The sequence below is a fragment of the Mus caroli genome, chromosome X, assembly GCF_900094665.2.
Source record: "Mus caroli chromosome X, CAROLI_EIJ_v1.1, whole genome shotgun sequence".
In the NCBI taxonomy this organism is placed as follows: domain Eukaryota; kingdom Metazoa; phylum Chordata; class Mammalia; order Rodentia; family Muridae; genus Mus; species Mus caroli.
In genome coordinates, this window is record NC_034589.1 from 123402079 (window position 1) to 123409397 (window position 7319).

Consider the following 7319-nt stretch of genomic DNA (forward strand, 5'->3'; position numbering starts at 1 on the left):
CCTTCCTTCCTTCCTTCCTTCCTTCCTTCCTTCCTTCCTTCCTTCCTTCCTTCCTTCCTTTCGAGGTTGAGGGAAACTGAAGATTGAACCTGGGACCTTGCCTATGATGGACAAAACCGCTGACCTAACCCTTTTAAAATAAAATTGGATATTGCCAGGACCCTTTTTCCAGCATCCTTTTTACTCTCCTTCCTCTTGCTGCTACCCTTTGTGCTTGATCTGTTTCTCATATACCGGATGCTGTTAGGTTTCATTGACATCTCCACTTTAGAGACGCGGAAACTGAGTCTCAGGGACTCAACTATCTTGGGGAAAGAAACTTGGGCTGAAGGAAAGCAGGAAATAATGTGGGTGGGGGAGTGAAGGACGTGTCTGGGTTCCACGTGGGATTGTGTAGCGGTTCCTGGGAACTTGTGGGTGAGGATATTCCTGAACAATGCTGGAACCACTCTCAGCCTTCTCTTTCTCTCTCTGGTCCTCACTAGGGAGCTCACAATAAGCAGAGGGGTGCGGGGCTGGGCTCGGGAGGGTCGAGAGAATTTGGCAGGAATCCCATCTCTTCCTCTCTTTCCAGATGGCTGGAGGCCCTTAAACAATCCACTCCCCCCAGCACATTCCACTTCAGGGACGGAGTTGGGAAAAGGCTGCCAGGAAATGGCGGCTAAAGCCGGGTGGGGGCTGGTACCGGGTCACCGAAGCAAATGGGGGAGTGGTCAAGACTGATGAATGGCAGATGGTGGTGAGGGAAGGAAGATGCGGAAGGTGTCTGCAGAGCTAGGGGAGGGAATAAATACCACTTTTGTTAGCTATTGCTAAGCATCTGGAAAGCCCAGGCTATCTCTCCCGCCTTCTCAGACCCCTCCCGCTCCCCCAAGCAGGGCGGGAAAGCAGGCCAAAATGCAGCATAACCAAAGACAGGGAAGACTGGACCGCCACCCTCCCCAGGGTTCTCGGAGGCTCATTGGTTCCCCAGTCTGACCCTTCAAGCAGGGACTCCCTGCACTCAGGGCAGCTCTCGGGAGTGGGTGGGAGGGGGCACTGCAGCTACCTCCTCTAGAAGGTGTCACATTACCCTACATGGCGCTCCTGTCTTGGCTTGCAAGAAGCAGCAGAATACAAGTTTATTTTCAGTTGAGTGTTGATCCAAGGTTTATGGCTTGTGATTAATCTTTTTCCTTCTGTTCTTGAATCTCCTATTGATGATGGGATCAAGGACAACTGTCACAACACCATATTGGAACTTTTACAAGTTCTGAAAACATGCTGGTTGTTTTCATTTTTCTACCCATTGTTCTTTCCTTTTCTTCTTTTAGATATTTTTTTCCTACGTAGCAAAATCCTAAAAGCATGTTTCTTCTGCCCACCCCTCCCTTTTTAGTTCACACTTACTTGCTCCCATTTTGCTTTGCTTTGTCTGAACTGTGGTAGCTCAACAGGACCTTAAACACACAGTCTCCTGCCTCCTGCTTCCAAAATCTACATTTCAGCCCTGTGCTACATGTAGGGTAGTGATCCATACAGATTTCTGTTGTCTAAATCTTTTTGAACAAATAAACCGAGCACTTACCATTTTCAAATTATATGACATGTGTGTTTGTGTGTGTGTGTGTGCGCGTGTGTTTCTTAAAGATTTATCTTATTTATATGAGTACACTGTAGCTGTCTTCAGACACAAAGAGGGCATCAAATCTCATTACGGGTGGTTGTGAGCCACTGCTGAGAATTGAACTCAGGACCTTTAGAAGAATCAGTGCTCTTAACCACTGCATCTCTCTAGCCCTTGACGTGTATTTTTTAAATTTTTCCTGTTAAGCTGTACTCCTCCCCATGTTGGTGGTGTGGGGGCCTAGTACTTTTCCCAACTTAGGCATGTTGGGTTGTTGCTTATTTATTTATTGTTTGTTTGTTGTTGACCCATCATAGGCCAGTATTCATTAAATGTGATGACTTCCAAAACTTTCCTGTTGGATGGAGACTGAGGGATAATGGACATGAAGCTTTTTTTTAGAGGTAATAAGAATGTCCTAAAACTTCCATTGTAGTGATGGTTTGACCAAGTCTGTCAATTTACAAAGGACTGTTTTAATAAGGATCCTCCTTTCCTTCACCAAGAGGTCTCCAGCTACCAACACCCTCACTCAGCTCCTTGGCTGTAAATCTATGCTATTGTTGTTATATTTGGAATCGAGTTGTTCTATATTGAAATATCCCTTTTCCTTTATTATAGGAGTTTGTACTCAAAAACCTATCTAGGGAGTGGAGAGAGATCGCTCAGTGATTAAGAGACCAAGTTGCCAGGGGCAGTGGTGGTACACGCCTTTAATCCCAGCACTTGGGAGGCAGAGGCAGGTAGATTTCTGAGTTTGAGGCCAGCCTGGTCTACAGAATGAGTTCCAGGACAGTCAGGGCTACACAGAGAAACCCTGTCTCAAAAAACAAAACAAAACAAAACAAAAAGAGAGACCAAGTTGCTTTGCCAGAAGACTTGGGTTCAATTCCCAGAACCCACATGATTGCTCCCAAAGTAACTCCATGGGATATGTCGCCCTCTTCTGGCCTTCCTGGGAACTGGACACACATGTTACACAGACATGCATACAGGCAAATTACCCTTTACTTATAAAATGATTATTAAAAGCTATTAAAAATTTAACTTTAGTGTTTTTTCTTTTGTGCCCAAGAAGGCCAGCATTGTTGAGTGAGTCCTCCTATGTTCCATTCTCTCAAGACAGATTCTCTCACTGAACTTGGGGTTCATCATTTCTCTTCAGTTAGGTTGGCTGGCCAGCAATTATGCAGCCATGCCTGCCTTTTTGTAACGTGGGTTCTGGGAATCCAAACTCAAATTCTCATGCTTGCATAGTAATTAGTCTTGCTCACTGAACTATTTTCCAGTTCATAGCTTTACTACTTTTAACTAATATATAGCTCTTTCTTTTGGGAAAAAGACACTCCTAGATACTTATACTATCGTAATCTATAGACTGGCCTCATGGAGGACAATTATTATTAACAGATTTAGTTTAGCAGGGCATGGTGGCACATACCTTTAGGCTCAGAACTTGGGAAGCAGAGAGGGATCAATGTCTGTGAATTTGAGGCCAGCCTGATCTACATAGTGAATACCAGGTCATCCAGAGTTTACATGTGTCAAAGTACACACTTAAAATGTCCTAACATATTTATTTTATATTTAATTGCATGTGTGAGATGGAGGTGGGAATGTGGGTATAAATGACTTCAGGTGCCTTTGGAAGCCAGAGGAACCCCTGTGAAACTGAACTTATAAGCTGTTGGGAGCCATCAGATGAGGCTTCTAGGAACTTAATTTGGGTAATCTGCAAGAACACTGTGTGTGTGTGTGTGTGTGTGTGTGTGTGTGTGTGTGTGTGTGTGTGTGTGTGTGTGAAAGAGAGAGACACAAAGGGAGAGAAAGAGGGAGAGGGAGAGAGAGAGAGAGAGAGAGAGAGAGAGTGTCTTGGGGTTCCACTGATGTCCTGGCTGGTCTAGAGCTCACTATGTAGACCAGGGTGACCTTGAACTCACAGACATGTGCCTACCTCTGTCTCCCAGGTTCTAGGGGTTAATGGCATATGATGCCAGACATCTATCTAGAGCCTACAATTTTTTTAAAGACCCCATACTTGTTGCCAGGCACTGTGCTAGGTACCAAGGATAAGTGAGCAAAACTCCTCCAAAGTCTCTGCCCTCAATGAATCCACAGTCAACCGGGGAGCCAAATAAAAAGCAAAAGGCTATGTGTGTGTGTGATGGAAATGAGTGTAAGTCCTCCGTAGAAGAAGGTACATAGTGCTAGAAAGCCCATAAGGAAGAGGCATTTGAGAGATGACTCAGTTTTGAAGAGCACTTAGTGCTCAAACTCAGAGAACCTGCGTTTGGTCCCCAGCATCTTTATTGTAGTAAATAGCCATATCTCCAGTTCCAGAGAACCCAATAACCTCTTCCAGCCTCTATAGGCACTAGGCATGCATGTGATGTGCACACACACATGCAGGCAAAACAATTATCTGCACAAAATAAATAAATCTTTTTTAAAATTAAAGAAGGGGGAATTGACTCTTCTGGCATAGAGCCTAAGAAAGTGAATATCGGGCTGGAGAGATGGCTCAGTGGTTAAGAGCACTGACTGCTCTTCCAAAGGTCCTGAGTTCAAATCCCAGAAACCACATGATGGCTCACAACCATCTACAATGGGATCTGACACCTTCTTCTGGTGTGTCTGAAGACAAAACAACTATAGTATACTCATATACATAAAATAAATAAATAAATCTTAGAAAGAAAGAAAGAAAGAAAGAAAGAAAGAAAGAAAGAAAGAAAGAAAGAAAGAAAGAAAGAAAGAAAGAAAGTGAATATTGACCTGCCAACTATGGGAAGAGTTCAGGCTATATGTTTGAATATAGAATGGAGTAAAAAGGCGTTAAATAATATGTATGGACAGTTGGGAGAGAATTGGACTGGGAGTTGAGGCTGTGCCCATGTGGAGGGTCAGATCAGACAAGGCATTAGAAACTAGCTTAAGTTGTTTTGTGCATATCATAAGACCTATTGGAAACCCTGTGGAGTGTAGGCAATGAATCAGATAAGCTTTCTGAAAATAATAGCCCTGGCTACAGTGTGGGGAAAGGATTGGGAAGGGGTCCGAATCCCTATCAGGGATTTTTGTTTGTTTGTCTGAGATTAGGGAATTACCGTGTAGCACTGATTAGCCTGGAACTCACTATATAGATCAGGATGATCCCAAACTCTCAGAAATCCTCTTACCTCTGACTCTAGAGTGGTGGGCTTAAAGGGATGTATCATCATGTCTGGGTCCTCTTAGGGGTTACAGACCTGATCCTACTGCACTGCGCTTTTATGGGGGCTATGGGGATTCAAACCCAGGTCCATATGCAAGTGCAGCAAGCTTACCCATTGATCTATCTTCCCAACCCATGACCTCTTTTTTAATAAATTATTATTATTATTACTATTGTACATATATATTGACCTTTTAATACTTGTATATAATGTGTATATGAAGGTAATTAATTTCCTATTCCTTTACTTATGTTTGGTACTTTCAAACTCCATTTCTCCAGTTTTTTGTTTTTTGTTTTTGTTTTACAAACTCTGTGATAGGTTGTTGCAGACCACACTCGCCCCATTGTGCTATGGAATCCCAGAACCCATTACTTTCTCCCCTCTCCCTTATATTATCATTGGTTATATTAAAAGTAGATTTCTTTCCTCATACAATATGTCCTGATTACAACTTCATTTCCCTCTACTCCCCCAAGTTCCTCTCACCTTTCCTACCATCCAGATCCACTCCCTTTCTGTCTCTCATTAGAAAATAAACAGGATTCTGAGGGATAATGATAAAATAAAATAACTAACACATTGTAATAGGACAAAACAAACTAAAGAAAATGTGTCCCCTAAAGGGGGACGTGAAACGTATATAGACTCATTTAGACCTTCAGAAACCTCATTAAAACACTAAACTGGAAGCCATAATATATATGCAAAGGACCTGTAGAGAGAGATGGGCCCTGATAGACATTATGGAACAAGTAACCTCCCAACATTCTGTTGAGTTTGTTTTCTGTTAGCATTTATAACTGAGTGTGCAGCCTACCCTTTCCCCAGTGAGACTCTCTCGGAGAAAACTCACTTTTCATTGGCAAGTGGTTATCCATTGGAGATAACTTCTAGGTTAGGGGTAAAAGGATGTATCCAGTCCCCCTTTCAGCTCCAGGACTCCATCTGTGCAGACATTATGCAGAGAGTGAGACCTTGAACCATCCATTGCTTTCATTTAACTGTTGTCAAGACATGATTTATGTAGCCCAGTCTAGCTTCAGACTCACTATTGCAGCTGAGATTGCCTTTATACTTCTTATCCCCCTGATGCTTCTTTTATTCTTTGGTTTTCCAAGACAGGGCTTCTTGGTGTAGCCCTGGCTGTCCTGGAACTCACTATGTAGACCAAGGTGGCCTTGAACTATCATACCCAACTCCCCTGCTCCTTAACACTGTTAGAATGGCAGTTAGATTTTTGTTTGTTTGTTTTTTGTTTTTCGAGACAGGGTTTCTCTGTATATCCCTGGGTGTCCTGGAACTCACTTTGTAGACCAGGCTGGCCTGGAACTCAGAAATCCACCTGCCTCTGCCTCCCGAGTGCTGGGATTAAAGGCGTGCGCCACCACCACCACGCGCGGCTGGCAGTTAGATTTTTACAGAAGTTTTAGAGAAGACAAATGGCAGTCTTCACTGTTGGTTTCTGACATACAACTCCTAACCCCCTTGGGAGTTCTTAGAATGAATGTGTTCTGCTCACTAATGGGGAGGATTGGTATCTGGGCGTACATGGTAGCTTCCTTCCTTCCTTCCTCCCTCCCTTCCTTTTTCTTTAAGATTTACTTATTTTATTTATATGAGTACACTGTCACTGTCTTCAGACACACCAGAAGAGGGCATCGGATCCCATTACAGATGGTTGTGAGCCACCGTGTGGTTGCTGGGATTTGAACTCAGGACCTTCGGAAGAGCAGTCAGTGCTCTTAACTGCTGAGCCATCTCTCCAGCACCTTCTCTCTCTCTCTCTCTCTCTCTCTCTCTCTCTCTCTCTCTCTCTCCTCTCTCTCTCCCTCTCTCCCTCCCTCCATCCCTCCCTTCCTTCCTTCCTTCCTTTCTTCTTTTTTTGAGAAACAATCTTACTCTATAGTCCAAGCTGGCTTAGAGTTTATTATGTAGCCCAGGTTTGCCTGCACTTCCGGCAATCCGTCTCTGGTGCTGGGATTATAGGCGTGAGATACGATGCACAGTGCTAGATCTATTTTTATGAAATAATGGGTAAAAATCTAGGCTGGAGTGTACGGAGGTATGGCTAGATGATAGGAATACCCAACAAAATAGAAAAAAATGATTATAGGCAATTATTTGAAGCATCATGCTCATAAAGGGAATGTAATAGTGTAACGGGAATGAGATGAGTCAAGAGTTATATTATTATTATTATTATTATTATTATTATTATTATTATTATTATTATTGCAGAATTTCATGTATGTAAGGCTGGCCTCCAACCTACTAAGTAAGCAGAGATGACCTAGCGCTCCTGATTGTCCTTCTTCACCTCTAAAGGGCTAAAGAGAAGCCCTTTTTAATTGGGAGAAATGTTATGACTGTGTAAAGATTACAATTAAGCGTTTGTTGGGAGTGAGTACCTGAGCAGAGAAAAGGATGACGCGATAGTGTACAGCTACTAAGAAAAAGGAGGATTCGAGACCTAAAATATAGGTGATGTGTAGGAG